The sequence below is a fragment of the Leptopilina heterotoma genome, unplaced genomic scaffold, assembly GCF_015476425.1.
Source record: "Leptopilina heterotoma isolate Lh14 unplaced genomic scaffold, ASM1547642v1 Lhet_550, whole genome shotgun sequence".
Classification (NCBI taxonomy): Eukaryota; Metazoa; Arthropoda; class Insecta; order Hymenoptera; family Figitidae; genus Leptopilina; species Leptopilina heterotoma.
This window is the reverse complement of record NW_025111120.1, coordinates 245,975-265,418: the sequence shown is the minus strand read 5'-3', so window position 1 is coordinate 265,418 and position 19,444 is coordinate 245,975. Positions and strand designations below refer to the sequence as shown.

At 29.4% G+C, this 19,444-nt stretch overlaps 2 protein-coding genes across 2 annotated transcripts in view; one reads left to right on the top strand and one right to left on the bottom strand.

Annotated features, from left to right (window-relative positions):
• The window catches only part of LOC122508725 (sodium-dependent dopamine transporter-like), a 346,409-nt gene that overhangs the window by 185,077 nt on the left and 141,888 nt on the right, over positions 1-19,444 (top strand). The window lies entirely within an intron of this gene.
• The window catches only part of LOC122508724, a 68,077-nt gene continuing 64,756 nt past the window's right edge, over positions 16,124-19,444 (bottom strand). The window contains exon 2 of the mRNA XM_043622241.1: positions 16,124-16,190. The gene's annotated coding sequence lies outside the window, so the exon portion shown is untranslated. The remainder of the gene's footprint in view (positions 16,191-19,444) is intronic.

Below are 19,444 nucleotides of genomic sequence, written 5' to 3'. Positions count from 1 at the left end.
TGTGGCGCGTTATTATGGTGAATCTGTGAATATAAAGGAAATTTTGTGATCACCTCGTGGCCAACTCCAATGGCGAATAACCCAAGCGTCCGGACCATTTATTCATAATGACAAATCTTGGAGCCGTTAACAATTGAATCCACGAGGGAATAATTAATTATATATGGCGGATTATCTCCTTCAATAATCAAGGAAGCGATAAGTCTCATTTTATTTTATATGTCTCACATTCCCAAAATTATCTCTCTCTATAGTCATTTATTGATAAATTATTATATTTTTTTATATTTGAAAATATGCGAACGATGAGCTCATCTTGAAAGAAACTAACGATTTTTATATTTAATTTTATACGACATCGCTTACGTAGCGTATTTTGTTTATAATTTGATAATAGACTGACTTAGAAAATATATACGTATATCTATATTTGCTTAATTTCTGAATTTAATTTTTATGTGTGTTTGTGAAGTTGTTAATATATATATTATTTTAATAATCAAAAGTAGAAATATTTAAAGCGTGGCGTGTAAATTTTGATTCGCTACATTTTTGGCGCTCAACGTGTAGGGCTCGACTGATAGACCCATTTTACTTTGTATATTTTTGAAAATGATAATTTTTGAAATTTTAAATTGAAATTTAATTTATGAATGACGAATATTTTACGCGTAAAACTAGATCGAAACAGGGTGTTTTATACGAGGGTCTCGATACCGTAAAACCGAGAAAAATTTCTGTAGAAAAGAAAAATAGTGTTCGGAGAAAATTAGTAGATAAAATGGCGGACGAAGAGGAATTGTTGAACGCCATGAACGAGCAACAATTGCGTGAAGAAGTGTTAAGATTGAGACAAATGAGTTTAACTCAGATTAATCAAATAGAGCGGTTACGTGAAATGATAGAAAATCAAAACGGAGATAATGGAGGTGAATTGGTTAGAGTATTGGTGGACGGATTGCGTTCTATTAATATTAACGTGAAACCCCCACGATTTGAAGAGTCGCAAAATCCCAATCAATTTATCGAGAAATTAGAAAAATTTTTTAATCTTAAAAATATCGCAAATGCACAACGCGTGAACATTCTTGACGGGGCCTTTGATGGTCGAGCGAGTGTATGGTTTGACATGCAGCGAAATTCATTTGACGATTATGATGATTTTAAAACAAAATTTTTAGCAGAATTTTATTCGATACCTATTCGTGTACGAATTAAGGCCGAATGGTTAGCGAGAAAGTTTAATGGTACGCATGGTAGTTTGCAAATGTATTTTTCAAAACAGGTGCAAGAAGCACAATATTTTTTGCCTAAAATGGAGTCATACGAGATGCATTATTCTGTCGTACAGCAAATGCCTATGAGAGTGAGAGAAGCGCTGGTCACCGTAGACTTTGCGAAATTCGACAAAATATCACAAGCACTCGCACAACTCGATTTGACATTTAATGATAAAATTAGTAATCCAAAAAAAAATTTAGTTGAACCATCAAGCCATAATTCTCGCGACAATTCGGACTTTGACGATAAAGTAAGAAATCGTCAGGCGCATGGTCAGCGGTTTCAGGGGGATTTTAGGGGGAATGGGAGAAGAGCGGACATGAAGGAAGGAGTAACAAGTAATCATATTGAAACGTGTGGGGAGCGTAATCATCGAAAGCCTTTAGAGTCAAGTTCCCTTTCCCAAAATAGACTGATACCCTTACCCGATATGACTATCCCTCCTCCTTCTTTCTCTGGCAACCTGCGTCAGATTCATGCGTCGTCTTCAAGGGATCATTTAAACTGGTAAACGGCGCGATATTGTCCATGGGAATGTCGCGCCCATTTGATTACGATGACTTCAATAATTTAGGGAGGGGATTGACGGAGACTAGTGAAAATGAACAGCTGAGCGATACATCAAATATACCTCGTTGTCCCCGAGTAATTGTTTCGATTTTTTCTGTACCTATTTTGGCTCTAATTGATACTGGCAGCCAAATTACTGCCATTTCAGAGGAATATTATGTATATTTATTAAAACATAATACACTCGCGGAATTACCAGTCTCGAATGTCGTGCTATTCACAGCTATAGGAAAAAAGCCCACCAATATAAAAAAGCAAATATTTTATGATATAAAAATTGGTGAGAGGATTGTTCCTTCGGGATTCTTAGTTGTTCCAAAATTATCTAATCCTATCATATTAGGTAACGATTGGATGTTGAAAAATCAGGCGATAGTAAATTATCGACAGTCACGTTTTACTATTAACGAAAATGATATTCCGAGTGAATTTGTTTTGTTTGGTAAAGTGCCTTCGAATAAACGTCTGATTTCAAAGGATGACGAGGAATATCAATACTCACAAGCTATAGATTATAATTCATTTGATTCTGAAAATTCATTTAATATTGAAATTAATTCTGTTGAGATTTTCAAAAAAAATTTGATTATGGAAAATAGTGAAATAATTAATGAATGTCATAAATCTGAGTTGGTGGGAGGTAACATTATTTATGAAAACGAGTTAATCGAGTCCGGGTATAACATTTGTAGTTTGGGAGGGGATATAGATTGTGCAGAATGCATCGATGGTCCTAAATTTCGTGAACAATTAGAAGAGCTTGCATTATCGCTGCCGGATTTGAGTGATGAGGAGAGAAAATTTTTTGTGAATCGAATGTTGGAATTTGAAAAACTTTTTACGCTCAAGCCTGACTGTGCTGATGTTGAACCGTATAAATTTCGAATTAAACCTCATAAAACGGTTGTACGGAAAACTTACCCAGTCCCGTTTGAGCATAGGGGGAAGGTACGCATAACTTTGGGAGAAATGGAGGAAGCTAAGATCATAGAAAGGGCAGATTGTGAATATTGTAATCCGTTGAGAATAGTGATCAAATCAAATGGGACAGTACGCGTTTGTCTTGACGCAAGATATATAAACGAAATAATTGAGTCAGATCATGAATGCCCACCAATAATTAGTGAAATAATGCAAAAATTTTTTGGAGTTACTTTTATGACAATAACTGACTTGGCTTCTGGGTATTGGCAAATTCCATTGCACCCCGATTGTCGAAAGTATACGGCCTTTGTTTTTGATGGTAAAATGTACCAATTTTGTCGCGTACCGTTTGGTTTAAAAACAGCGGGTTCCGCATTTATTCGTGCTTTGAATGTCGCTCTTGGAACTCAGTTTGACGATATACTCACAAAGTATATTGATGATTTTCTTATGGTAACGCGAGGTTCAATATATGATCACATTTTGGCTTTATGTTCGATTTTTAGAGTTTTGCAAAAAAATAATTTTACTATCAATTTAGCAAAATCAAAATTTTGTCAAAAAAGGGTTGAGTTTTTGGGATTTGAGCTTTCGACGGACGGTATACGCCCATTAACAAGTAAAATTGATTCGATAATTAATTTTGAAAAACTAAAAAATTTACAACAATTGCAACAATTCATTGGTATATGTACATATTACCGTTCGTCATTCGAATTTGTTATATCCTTTTAGAAATCTTTTACAAAAAAATAATCTTTGGAATTGGACCAGTGATCATGATTGTGCGTTTGAGGAGATGAAAAATGCTTTCGTAGATTGTGTTAAATTGCACCATTATTTGCCTAATTCGAGGTTTAAATTGCAAACTGATGCGTCTGATCTGGGTGTCAGCGGTGTATTATATCAGAATGATCGGGAGGGTAATCACAAAATTGTTGCATTGGTAAGTAGGTGTCTTGATTCGGCAGAGGTCAACTATACTACCACCGAAAAAGAACTACTCGCGATCGTCTATTCAATAATTAAGCTTCGAATTTATTTGATAGGCGCGAAATTTGAAATTATCACGGATCATAAGGCATTAACATTTTTGAATACAACTGTTTATCTCAATGCTCGTATAATACGTTGGAGTATTCTTCTTCAACAGTATGATTTTGAGGTGTCATACTGCAAGGGCAAAGATAACATAGTGGCAGATTTCTTTAGCCGAAATCCACGTGGTAAATTCGAGTCCGTTTCACCTGTGAGTTTATCTGTTGACGTTTTGCTGATAGATGAAAATAGAGAGAACGAAGTGGTTGACTGTAATGTAATTCAATATGAAAAAAATTTATATGACTCTTTAAAAAATTTAGCAGATTTACAAAATAGGGATCCAATGATAAAGAAAATCTTGGAAAAAATAAATGATAATCCAAATCTTGATTGTTATATTATAAAAAAAAATGTTCTGTTTCGAAGGGATGGGATATTGAATGTTTGGCCGGTCGTGATTCCCGATTTTAGAAAAAATGCTTTGATTGACTGTGTCCATTCTAAATTGGGACATCCAGGTATTTACAAAACAAAAACATATATTAAAAGATTTTATCATTGGAAATCAATGAATCGTGACATTAAACGCCATGTCCTTTCGTGTGATTTATGCCAGAGGGTAAAAGATGTCAATGTAAAAATGGAAGGTCCGTATCAATTAGTTCGTGCTGAAAAACCAGGGGATTTGGTTTGCGTGGATTTTTTTGGACCCTTGCCGCGTTCGAGGGGAGGTCTTGAGTATATTTTTGTCATGCTGGATGTTTTCTCGAAGTATGTCAAATTGTACCCAATAAAAAAGGAAACGACTGACACTATTTTGAGAAAACTATTCACTGAATATATTCCGGAAATGGGAATGCCGGCTCGAATCCTGGCTGATCACGGTACGCAATTTACCTCCCCGAAATGGAGTAGAAAATTGATTGAATCTGGAATTAAAGTTGTTTATTCTTCCATTAGGCATCCTCAAAGCAATCCGGCTGAGAGAGTCATGCGCGAACTCGGTAGGCTTTTTCGAACATTATGCGCTGATAGGCATACAAGGTGGGCTCTGCACATTGGTGATATCGAATGGTTTTTGAATGCCACTACTCATTTTAGTACCGGATTTTCACCCGTTGAGTTGCATACGGGAAATCAGCCTAAAGATATGATCGAGAGAATTTTGAGTTTCCCTGAGACCGCTCACCTATCATATAAAGCCAAGATTGTTTTAGCAAAGGAAAACATTGATAAAAGCTATGCAAGACGCGCGAAGTCTCAAAGGCATCCGTCAGGAGTTAAATTAAATGAAAATGATCTAGTATTGCTTTTTATCCCGAAACAATCCGATGCGCTAAAAAAAGTTACGCGAAAATTTTTTCACATCTATTATGGACCATATAGGATAAAAAAAGATTTGAAAAATAATTCCTATGAACTATGCGATGCCGATGACTCAAATCGGGGGATTGGTATTTATAATAGAACCAATCTAAGAAAATACTATAAGAAAGATGACTTTGACCATGACCAATGATTTCCATTTTTGTTTGTTGATCTTGCAATTTATTTTGAAAAATAAATAAATAAATAAATAAATAATAATAATAATAATTAATAAATATTGTAAATTGTTTATTCTTTTCTTTTTCGATTCGAATACTCATTTGTCGAGGTCATAAAAAAATTTTTAAGTTAAGAAAATAAACTGTAAAATAATTATTCGATTTTCGCTTTTAATTTTATACATTGTATTTGTTTATTTAAATTTATTTGAAAGGATTTGATGTGATTGCTGTTTATTCGGGAATTTTCATGTTTCTTGAGCATGCCATTCAAAACTATAGGCCTTAGATATTTGTAATGGTATAATTTTGTTATTAAAATGTTCAAGTAAATGTGGAATATTGTCGGGTGATGTGTGCTAAATCATATTATTGTGAATATTAGATTGTATAAAAATTGTAATGAGAAATAATCGAATGAGAATGAAGGGAAATGGATCACGTTGTTTATATGTAAATGTATTTAGGAAAATGTTCATTGTATCTGTACTTTGTAATTGCTATGTATTCCAAAGTAAGGGGGAAATGAAGCGAATTAGTCATTTGAGAGAAAATAAAAAGAGAGAGATAATAAATTGATGTAGAGAGAGAGGTAGCGAGACGCTTATTTAGTGAGATAGTGGGAAGGATTGCCCGCCAATTCCTCAAATTCGGATTCTTTCGGATTGATTCGAGTTTCTACGCAAGGCATGTGAGATATTTCTTATTGTATAATTTTCACACTTGTAAATTGTCCTTGAGAGAGACTTGTCGCCACAAGATAAGCGCGTCGCCGACGACCTTATAGGTATGTCATAAAGTGAAAATGTGAAATGTATAATTACAATTGTATGAAAATTATATATTGTTTAAATCCGTAATATACGTCTTTTATAGTGTGGCGCGTTATTATGGTGCATCTGTGAATATAAAGGAAATTTTGTGATCACCTCGTGGCCAACTCCAATGGCGAATAACCCAAGCGTCCGGACCATTTATTCATAATGACAAATCTTGGAGCCGTTAACAATTGAATCCACGAGGGAATAATTAATTATATATGGCGGATTATCTCCTTCAATAATCAAAAAAGCGATAAGTCTCATTTTATTTTATATGTCTCACATTCCCAAAATTATCTCTCTCTATAGTCATTTATTGATAAATTATTATATTTTTTATATTTGAAAATATGCGAACGATGAGCTCATCTTGAAAGAAACTAACGATTTTTATATTTAATTTTATATGACATCGCTTACGTAGCGTATTTTGTTTATAATTTGATAATAGACTGACTTAGAAAATATATACGTATATCTATATTTGCTTAATTTCTGAATTTAATTTTTATGTGTGTTTGTGAAGTTGTTAATATATATATATTATTTTAATAATCAAAAGTAGAAATATTTAAAGCGTGGCGTGTAAATTTTGATTCGCTACACTATAAAAAAAGAAGGCAATATAAGCGTTTTTCACACGTGTACATCATTTTCCAACACATGATTGAGTAAATAATCCATCAGTCCTTTATATCTTTCACTTCTCACTTGAGCTTGATTATTTTCACAAAATCTTAATCTATCTTTTTCTATTTTTACATCATTTTCAACCACCCATTGTTGAAACAATCTACCTCCATATAAAAATTAATTAAATTCTTTATCTCTTAAAGCAATTTTTTATTTAATGAAGGCAAACCTAGAAATAGTATGATTTCTAATTCTGTAATCACTATCACTACGAATCATATTAATATTATAACCCTTATTTCCAAGTGGATAAAATATGGGATAAATCCATGGTTCAACATTCGGATCTAAATTACTAACCAATTTTAATTCCTTTGTAGATTTATTTTAAACTGTTTCATAAGATTCTGGTATTTCTCCTTCAGAGTTTGTATTAAAAATTGCAGCAACTTCATTAAAACTTTGAGAATTGTATCTATTTTTATACACGTTTTTTTTATTTTCGTTCACGTTTTTTAAAATGAACAATAATTGTAACTCAGAAATTTCTTTATTATTTGTCTTGCTAATTCAGCTTCTATTTGAATTAGCTCTGACATCATTATGTGAGATTTTGTGTATGCATTAGAATTTCTCATAATATTTTCTATAGATTTTAAACCGTCTTTATCCAAATTTTCGTTACTTTTTAATCTGTATCTGATTGATTCCTCAGGGTCATAAATAAATAATTGACTAAAACATGGATCCTCACCTTTATCCGGATATAAAGCACTATTAATTTGATAGTAAATTTGACCTTGAATTTTGTAACAGAATGGTCCTCTTCTTCTGCCATTAAAATTAATTACATTAGCATTTAAAGATGCAAAAAAAATATTGTATTAAAGTTAACACAACACCTCCATGACTACAGCAGTCATTAAAACTAACTTTTTCATCTTTAAAATGTTCAGCTTGACAATGTGTGCAGTAATTATTTATCGGACCTAGACAATTTTTAACATTAAACTCATTTTGAATTTGATGCTTTAACCACTTCGGCAGCATAGCGTTCCAATTAGCGTTCCATGAGTAAGTGTCAGAAGCGGCAAAAAAATTCGAAAATGGCGTTCCTATTTAAACTTTATTTCTATATTCTGTAAACACATTACGTTTACCAAACCAAATGTTTTTTATTATTTGAGATTATGAATCTTAAATTAATTTTTAAAAATTCAAAAATAGGCGGATCCAATATTGTGAACCATTTTGGGTGAATGTTGGAACGCCATTTGTAAAAAGTATTAAAAATTGGTTACATTAAAACCCTTATAAAACTATTTAACACCTCGAAAAAAAAATTTTTTCTTGTCCTACTCGTCTTCATTTATCTCAAATAATAAGAATATTTGATTTTGGAAAGTTTAACTTGACTACAAACTTTTGAAATCGAGTTCAAGTAGGAACGCCATTTTTGCACTTTTTGCCGCTTCTGACACTTACTTATGGAACGCCAATTGGAATGCCATGCCACCGAAGTGGTTAATACTCCTTCCACGGTGGGCTTGAACCAACTTTAAATAAAAAGTCTTGCGAAATGGGATTTTTTTGTGGATTCCAACACTGGAGACCTCTCTGAGTATTTTGCAATAAAAATTAAAATAATCCATCGGGCCGTTTTTGAAGAAAGTCATTTTTAGTATTTCCATCGTGAACTCTGTATACAAGCACTTTAAAAAAAGTACAAAATCAAATTTAATTTTAATTTCATGAGTGTACAATAGTATTTTGGATCGCATAATCTGAATTTGATGTTGGATTTAAGAATTTCAAAATGTCGAATCCAATATGGCGACCAAACAGTTTAAAAATTGTTTAGATCTTCTTGAACCTCAATACTTGAGGGTTTTAAGGGTCATTAAACCTGAATTCAATGTTAGGTTATGAAAATTTGAAATGGCGGATCCAATATGGCGACCAAAAAGTTTAAAAATTGTTTAGATATACATGAAACTCATTACTCGGAGCTTTTGGTATCGCTGAGTCTGAATCCGAATTTCCGTATTTGAAAGAATTTCTTTTATTAAAAAAGAAAATAGACAAATAAGATTATATAAATAATGACATCACTTACAATTAAAATTAACACTTATTTACACATTATAGCACTGTAATAATTAATCAATTAAAACTGCTTTGATTAATCTTTGGACGGGAAAGCGAGGTTCATTAGTCCCCGCAAGTATCTTTTTTTCAAATTTCTCCAAATCCGTATGAAAAAATGAGTTTATCCTAGAAATTCTCTTAAATAGACTAAAAGTACCACCGAATAATCTGAATATTTTTACAGTTTTTATATTCCAACTGTAAATAATGTCACGTGGGTATTAAAACATTTTACCAGCACGAACTGGCAATCGGGGTCCAGAGGACCCCGCAATGTCATAATGATAAAAATTGTACTAATTGTGTTATATAAAAATAACAAAATAGTGTTTTTCTTTCAAGAAATTTGCGCCTACACAAATTAATCCTGCCTTGCACTCAGAACGGTGTGTGTATTTTCTAGGATACTGCGCAAATCGCTTGCCTGCCCAAGGGTTAAAAAATATTTCAACAATGGAGACCATTAAATTCACATACTATTTCAAAAATTTTGTTTACCATATTGGATCCACCATTTCTAATTTTCAAAAATTGACATTGCATTCAGATTTAGCGATCCCAAAAACCCCCAAGAATTGAGTTTCATGTATATCTAAACAATTTTTAAACTTTTTGGTCGCCATATTGGATCCGCCATTTCAAATTTTCATAACCTAACATTGAATTCAGGTTTAATGACCCTTAAAACCCTCAAGTATTGAGGTTCAAGTAGATCCAAACAATTTTTAAACTTTTTGGTCGCCATATTAGATTAGCCATTTTGAAATTCTTAAATCCAACATCAAATTCAGATTATGCGATCCAAAATACTATTGTACACTCATGAAATTGAAATTAAATTTGATTTTCTACCTCTTTTTAAAGTGTATGTATACAGAGTTCACGATGGAAATACTAATACCATTTCGCAAGACTTTTTATTCAAAGTTGGTTGGTTCAAGCCCACCGTGGCATCACAATAATTTCTTTGACATCGAGTATTCTTTGTTTTTGACAAAGAACTTGTATCACCATTTTTATTTTTTAATTTAAGGTTCTCAGCATATTCTATTTTGGATTGGACTTAAAGTTTTTTCTTAGTTGAAGTGTGTTTTTCACTTAATAATTTACGTTATTAATTGTACGTTTTAATTTTTGCCTCTCCCGGTAATTTTTTTGAATTTCAGCCCTACTTTCTTTAAGTGTTTTTGATGCAATATTTCTTTCATTATTTTATTTATAATTCTCGGGAAAGAAATGGATGTGTATGCTTCCTCTGAATAATTTTCATTATCAATTTTACGTTTTAATTTTTGCCTCTCACGATAACTTTTTTGAATTTCAGCCCTACCTTGTTTAAGTGTTGTTGATGCAATATTTTCTTCATTTATTTCATTTATTATTCTCGAGAAAGAAATTTCTTTTTTAATAGAGTTTTTAGGAAAGTTTGATTCTCCATACTGAAGGTGAATATCTTTTTCATTTAAAAGTCAATTTCAGTCATATACAACTATGCAAGATCTACTATTAGAAAGTTGTACAGAGGGAAATTTACATAAACTATTGTTTTCGAACATTAACATTAAATGATTTCTAATATTACAATAATAGTAATTGACAGAGTGGGGTAGAATATTAAAAAACAACGATGTTGCAAATGCTATTGCATATACTCCATAAGAAACACTGTATTCTGGTTGTTAATCAACAGTTGTGAAAACTACTGGTGGCTCAAAAGGATATAATCTAATTAAATAATCTCTTTGATCATGATTTAAACATTTTTTATTAAGACTATCAAAAATCTAAAGGCTTATTCCACCATAATAAGTACAAATCCAATGACCAGATTTATGAGATCCACTAAAAAGTATTTGAATGTGCTGCTTACTTTTCTCCATTGGAACTATCAAATCAATTGTTTGTAAACACAAAGTATTTATTTTTATATATATATATATATATTTATATATATTTTATAAAATTTACTTATATCAAGGAATTATAATTTAAAAAATAGTAATATTACATTAAAATTTTAACATCAAGTTTTATACATTTAATTATAAATTTTATAATTTCCTTTTATCCAATGTTACCAAATTTTGCCTCTTTTAGAAAATAACAACAAATTTACAATTCTCTCCTTATTCAAAACTTATTTAAAACTTATTTTATTCAAAACTAATTTCCAATTTTGTCTTTTATCCAATATTTAACCAATTTACAATTTTTCCTTTTCTCTAATTTAACCAACTTCCAGCTTTGTTTTTATCCAATATAAATAATTTACAATTTTTCCTTTTATCCAATTTAACCAATTTCCAGCTTTGTTTTATCCAATATAACCAATTCTTAATTTTTCCTTTCATCCAATTTAACCAATTTCCAGCTTTGTTTTTATCCAATATAAATAATTTACAATTTTTCCTTTTATCCAATTTAACCAATTTAACCAATTTCCAGCTTTGTTTTTATCCAATATAACCAATTTCTAATTTTGCCTTTTATCCAAATTAATTAATTTCCAGCTTTGTTTTTATCCAATTTAAACAATTTGCAGCTTTGTTTTTATCCAATATAATCAATTTCCAATTTTTCATTTCATCCAATTTAAACAATTTTCAGCTTTGTTTTTATCCAATAGAACCAATTTCCAATTTTTTCTTTTATCCAATATAACCAATTTCTAATTTTGCCTTTTATCCAATTACAGACGATTTCCAAATTGTACCAAAATTTTGAATTTATTAATAAACATAAAAAAAATATAACAAATTTTTTAACTTTATTAATAACTAGCCAAACTATCCGCGCGCAAGCGCGCGGGAATGTTGTATTACACTGTTTATTGTAAACAATTTCAAGTCATTTTAATTTAAGTAATTTTTAAAGAAATACTTATTATGATACATAACTGAAAAACTAATTAGAATTAAATTTTCAAATTATATTATATTTTTAAACTTCAAAGTACATAAAAAATTTTAACAAATTTTAATACTAATTTCAAATTTTACATCAGATTTTCAAAATTGAAAATAATTAAACTTTCTTGTACGAAGTAAATTGAATTTCGCAAAAATTGATATTTGATACCTAAATAAAAATAATCTTCAACTTTCTGAACAAAGAATATAAATTAAATTTTTTTTTAGAGAATTTCCACTATTTTAAATTCGCTAATTTTCAAAAAAATTTTGAAAAAATCAATTATTTAACAAAATTTTATGCAATTTATTTTTCACAATAATTCAATTACTTTCACTAATAATAAAATTTTTCATGAAAAATCAATTTAAAAAAAGGTTTTGATTGAATTCTAAGCAAGAATTTAATTATTTTCATAAATAATAAAACTCATCGAAGAATTTCAATTATTTTCATTACTATTTTAAATTAATAATCGAAAAATTCAGTTATTTTCACAAATAAAGTTTTCACACAAGAATTCAATTATTTTAAATAATAAAATTTTCATAATATTTATTATATTTCGAAAAAAAATTATTATTTAAAACAATGTTTATAAAATTCTTATAAAGAATTCACTTACTTTCAAAAATAATAAAATTTTTTACAGAAATTCAATACTTTTTAAATATTTTAATAAGCTTTTCCGCAATAATTCTTTTATTTTCAAAAATAATAAAATTCTTCTCTGTAATTCAATTATTTTTAAGAATTATAATAAAATTCTATTTAAATTAAAAACTATTCAATTATTTTCATAAATAATAAAATTGATAGCAGGATTTCAATTATTTTTAATACAATTGAATTGCTCAAAAATTTAATTATTCTTAAAAACTTAATTTCAATTCCTCAACAAAAAAAAATTATTTAAAAAAATGTTTTTTTTAAATTCTATGGAAGAATTGAATAATTATTTTCAAAAATTTAATAAAATTGTTCGAATGAAATTAATTGTTTTAAATACAATTTTAATTAAATTTTTTTGAAATAATTTAATTTTTTAAAATTTTAATAACATTTTTTCAAAGAATTCAATTATTTACACAAATAATTTTTCGAAAGAATTCAATTATTAAAGATAAATAAAAAAATTACTCCTAAAAATTAAATTATTTTGAGGTATTTTAATAAATTTTTTTTCAAAATTCAATTATTTTCATAAAGAACAATACTATTCATCACAATAATTCAATTATTTTTAAAAATAATAAATTTCTTCTTGAAAATTCCATTATTTTAAAAAATTCTAGTAAATCGTTTGCAAGAATTCAATTATTTTCATAAATAATAAAATGTTTTTTGGGAATTTAATTATTTTCAACAAAATTTAATCAAATAAATTTGTCCTGAAAACATTGAAAATTTTTAAGGTCCTGAAAACATTCTAAGTTAAAAAAATTTAATAAAATTTCTCACAGACATTCAATTATTGACAAATTTTTTAATAGAATTCTTTGTAAAATTTAATTATCTTTAAACAATTTTCGCAATTCAATGATTTTCAATATCTACTATTTTCATAAAATTTCCAAATAGAATTCAATTATTTAAAAAATGATTATAGAAAGTGAATTTATCATTCGGCAGTTAAATATTAAGAAGAAAGAAGCTATCAATAATCCGAATCAAATTTATACAAACAAATTAAATATCTTAAACAAATCTCTATAAGCTCTTAGATTTCATATGTATCGACAGCACAGCTGCCCGAATACAGAAACCTGCTTAATCTAAAAAATATTTTCGAAATTAATTAATAATTTCAAAATTATCAAAGAATCCAGAAAAAACGGTAGCATGGTGGGATACGAGCCCACGACCTTTCTATTGCCGGTAGACTGCTCTGACCACTGAATGCATGAAGCAGGACTGAATGAATCATTTGCTATATTGGAAATGGCAATTTTGTTATGTAACAAATTTCCTGATCAATTTAAGTCTCGATTTGGAGATCCTCATGTGCGTTTAGTTTTTCAGAAAGAGTTGGCGTAATATTAGTGTGTCCAGCAGTGAGGGAAGTCATAAAAGTTGGGAAATTTTATTAAAAGTCAAGGAATTTTTTTAAATATTGAACAAAAGTTAAAGTTTTTAAAAAATTTGTTACTTTATAAAGACTTAAATGATTTTTACAAAAATTACTACTATTATTAAATATTAATTTATTGTTAAATTAGTAATTGTATAAAGTAGAGTGGATTAAGTTTTTAACTTTTTAAGTGACTTATGATTAAATAGGAACAGACTCGTTGTCGATTAAAGAACTGCTGCAAATATTTGAAAAGCAAAAGTCATAAGCAAGAGAAATCCAAAAAATCTACTGATGATCAGTCGAAAACGCATAGTAGGAAAGGATTAAAAAACGATTTACGTTCGACTAGAAGATCCCGAATTATGTGTTCGAAAAAATTAAATGCAGCGGAAATCTTAGACAAGTATCCTGCTTTAAAGTCAAATGACATGGTAAACTCAATATCCTTATCAGTAGTACATAATGCTCAAATTCTGAAAAGCAGACAGTCTTACTGTAATCAAAGATATTAATTAATTAATTTTTTTATTTATTTGACAACTGAAAATTGTTTTTGCTATTTTAGCTACTTTGGGAACTTGGGGAAATTGCAAATTTAACTGTGGAAAAATTGCAAGAAAATTGGTTGACGGCTTTACCGAAAATTATGAATGTATTGAAAATAAATAGCGCTAACTTAAACGAAGATGGTAAAACAATATCAATTCTATTTCATATTCCGAAATTATTTTCCAAGGCGAAGGAAACCGGGAAAATTCTTCAATCTTATCCTGTAATATTTTGGTCTTGTGAACTCATATATACGTCTCTTATGCATTAATTATGATTTATTATTAAATTAAATTTTTAGTCTGGACCGGCAATTTCCGATACAGTCCCTGGGATGAATGAGGCTCCAAGACTTATTGCTATTTCAAACAATCCTTTTAACGAACTCCAACTAATGTGCTATGTAGATAGTAAACCCATTTTTGAAGCGAAAGGATTTGAAGCTATTTTGCTGTTAATTTCTGTCTATTGGATTTTTCAAGTTGAGTTTCCTTCAGATGCAAAGCAACAATTTGCTTTTATAGCCATAGCTATTCTAAGAGATGTCGGCATAAAAGATGTCGGCAAAAACCTCGCCAGTAAAGTTTCTTTAACATCAGCATTAAAAAATTGCGGATTATTGGAAGATAAAGACGATTGAAAGCTTTTAATAAGAATAACTTTTTCCCTTGAACTAGTTAAAAAAAATCTTTATGTTTATAAATTTATCATTAATTTTTTCTTCTACTATTTTATTATAAACTATCATAAGCATAATATGGAATAGTAGAACATAATTATTGTTGATTACTTTTAAAGTTTAATAAATTTAATTAATTGAATTTCAGTACAAAGTCTGTTTAATTTGGTTTAAATTAATTAATTTTAGGAATGAAAAAGAAAAAAATTAAACTTTATATTGTTTAAAAATGCATCTGACATGAACATAATGGTTGTGTAACCGGAGCGGATGGTGCAGATGGTATGTATGGTATAGATAGTGTGTGTGGTACGGATGGTGTGTGGGGTGTGTATTGTGTACATGGTGTCCATGGTGTAGATGGTGTGTATGATGTGTAGAGCCTCTGTGGTGCGGATGCGAATTGTGAGTGTAGTGTACATGGTGTGTAAGGAACACAAAAGTTGTTTGGCGATTCTGGTTGTGCATGCATGGTGCATGTTCTTGCTTGCGAAAATGGCTGTGAAATGCTTCGGGTTTGACAAACTTCTAGACTTCTTTGAAAAAGATATTTTTCTCTCCTTCTCAGCCGCTGCTGGTTCCTGAAATTACAAAGAAAAAGTAGTTTATAAATTGTAGTTAATTTAATTATTATAGATAAAATTATAGATAATTTAATAATTTATAAATTATAGACAAATTACAAATAATTTCCCTAGGTGAAAACTATTCTTACACAAATTGGACGAATTTTGTTTTAAAATTATAGGAATTCTTTATATATATATATTTAATATAAAGCATGCAATAATGTTTAAAAAATTATTTATACCTTCTATTTTTCTTTTGCTTCATTTTCCTTTTTAAGTTTCTTTGATCTTTCCTTTCTCTCATTTTTTGTCCATTTTCTCCTTTATTCTGTTCATTCTCGTTATTTTTATTTTCCAACTTCATTTCCCCAACAGTTTTATCAACTGACACTTGCTCTTCCTTTTCCTTTCTTCCCCAGAAAATTTTCTTTAGAAATTTAAAGACTGAAATCCATAAATTATAACCTTAGTTAAAATATGAAACTAATAAAAATCGTAACCTCAATTTTAAGATAGTAATCACAATATAGTAACCATAATTATATTAAGGTTATTATCAATTTTATTAACATATTGTTATTACTTCTGAAATTGTAATCAAAATTTAATAATTACCCACCTTTTTCTTCTTCAGGGATACCAAAAAGAACAAATTATTTTTGTTTATGGTTAAAAGAGACAAAACTCAATTCAAAAATATAGACTATACATTCAATTTATAAAAAAAAGAATGAATAAAAAAATGAGTTTGTTTATACACAATTATGCTGCATATATTTGTTTCGATATAATAAATACTGAATGCGATTAGTGTTAAATAGATAAAAAATTCTATTTTGATTTTTTGATTCGAGCGATAAAAAACTTTGTCCACTAATTTGCAAACTGATTGTCTTCGACCGTGCGAAAATTAAATAACATTCAGGTATAATATTTTTCTAACCAATAAATTAATTCGAATTCAAAGAAATTAATTTTGCAAATAATTTGTCAAATATCCACCTTAACCCTTTAACGACGAGATGTGCTACTTTTCAACATGAAATTTAATCTCTTACAATTACTAGAAAAAAGCCATAAAAGTTTTTAAAAGTCCATACCCTACTATTTTTGGGGTCGCTCTTTCGAATGGTGTGGTCAAAATTTTCAAAAAATGATATTTAACCCTTCTTTTTTCAAAAATACTAAAAAAAGTCAAGTTTTTTTAATGTAATTTTTTTCAAAAGAATTTTTTTCTGTGTCATAACGCTTTTCAAATAGAACAAAAAGTATCAAAAACGTGTTCCCGATAGTTGTACTTGAAAAATATTCATTTCTAAATTTTATTTTTTTCGATTTTGAATTTAAAATGGCGCTTGAAGGACAAAAATTTTTTCTTATTTTATGTAAGATAATAAACTTTTTCAAAATTGCTCAAATCTGATTGAAATTTGTTACTCAGGGGTTTTCGTGGTCGCTGATTACGAATTTGAAGTCTGATTTCAAAAATTCAAAATGGCGGATCCAATATGGCGGATGACTTTTTAAAAAATTGATCGGATTCGCTTGAAACTCGTTACTCGGGGGTTATCGGGGTCGCTGGTTACGAATCTGATGTCAGTTTTTTTTTTTTGTTTTTTGAAAATGTTTTAAATGATTTTTTTAATATTTTAAATACTTTTATTAATTTTGTTTTCTTTAAATATTTTTATATTTGTCGTAACAAACGACAAAAGACAAGTGACGATGCATAAAAGACGAATGACAAAAAAACAAAAGAAAATCAAGAGACAAAAAAACAGTACTACTGCCCTATTTTTAATAATATTATTGTAATAGTTTCAACATTAGATTCGCCATTTAAAAATTTTGTAAGAATGATTCCAGATTTATATTTACACACCCCGCAAACTTCAAAGAAGCAGCATTCAGTCCTATATTGTCAATTTTTAATTTTTGACTATCATATTGTATCCATTATTTTAAAGTTAGAGAAACTGACTTCAGATTCGTAATAAGTGACCAAGAACAACCTAAGCGGTAATTTTCAAACAAATTTGATGGATTTTTTTATTTCTTCGTCCAACATATTGAATCCTCCATTTTTAATTTTAATAAACTGACTTCCAATTCAGCATCAGCGACTTCAAAAACCTCCGAATGCCAATTTTTAAGCAAATTTGTTTCATTTTTACATTTTGTTTGACATATTGGATCCGCCATTTTGAATTTTGAAAAACTGACTCCAGATTCGTAATCAGCGACCCCAAAAACCCCCGAGTGACAACTTTCAAGTAAATTTGATTAATTTTTTACTTCATCGTCCGCCATATTGACTCCGCCATTTTGAATTTTCAAAATTTTGAAAATCTGATTCCAGATTCGTAATCAGCGACCCCGAAAACCATAGGTACTATAACTATTGTAGATATTTTTTAATTGCCCTAATTATGGGACTGAAAGGGTTAAACTTGGTACCCTAAGGTTTCTGGGGTCGCTGATTACGAATCTAAAATTAGTTTTACGAAATTCAAAATGGCGGATCCAAGATGGTCTAAATTGTTTCAAAATTCGTCGAATTTGCTTGAAACTTGTTACTCGGGGATTTTAAGGGTCGCTGATTACGAATCTAACAATAGTTTTCCAAAATTCAAAATGGCGGATCCAATATGGCTGACAACGAAATAAAAAATTGATCAGATTGGCTTGAAACTGAATACTTGGGGATTTTCAGGGTCGCTGATTACGAATCTGAAATCAGTTTTTAAAAATTCAAAATATCAGGTTCAATATGGCGGAAATTTGTTTAAAATTTATTGAATTTGTTTGAAACTGGTTAATCTGACATCAGTATGGTAATTTTTGGTGAAATCAAATTTTGATAAATATCCTGAAAAACTAATGTCAGATTCGTATTCAGCGACCCTAAAAACCCCCGAGTATTCAGTTTCAAGCCAATCTGATCAATTTTTTATTTAGTTGTCCGCCATATTGAATCCGCCATCATGAATTTTGGAAAACGAACGTCATCTTTGTAATCAGCGACCTTGAAAACCCCCGAGTATCCGGTTTCAGGAACATTTAAGAAGTTTTTAATCTTTTTTTTTAAGTTGCGCATATATGCGTCATGAACACTTTTGGCCAGTTTAGTTTTGCGCATATATGCGTCAGCGACAGTCAACGGGTTAGTAAAAAATTAAAAAAAAATTTTTTTTGATTTCTTAAAAGTCGAAAAAAACTAAAACTTTCATTCTCTGACAACTTTTTCCTAAACTAAATATTTTCGGATTTATAAGCTACTAAATATAGGTCTACAATTAAAAGTCCAGAATTTTGAAAATTCATAACTCGAAAATTTGGACAATTAAACAAAAATAAAAAAATACATATCTGTTTTTTTTCGATAGAGAATAGAAAAAAAAATATTTTTTTACGATTTTAAGAGATCGACTTAAATCTCACGTGGAATTGCCCATAAATATATAAACTTTTAACATATTTAAATTTTAGAAAATTAAAAATTGCGGCTGTAGCTTACACTGTAAAAAATTTAGGGAGTTAACGGACTCGGGAGTTTAGAGTGAAATTTTTCGAGTTAAAAATCAACTCCAAAAGAGATTTAATTTCTAACTCCCTTCATTCAACACCCGCGCGAGTTATTTTTTCCTTGGGGAGTTAGCATTTGGGTGTGAAATTTTAACTCTCTTTATTTAACTCCC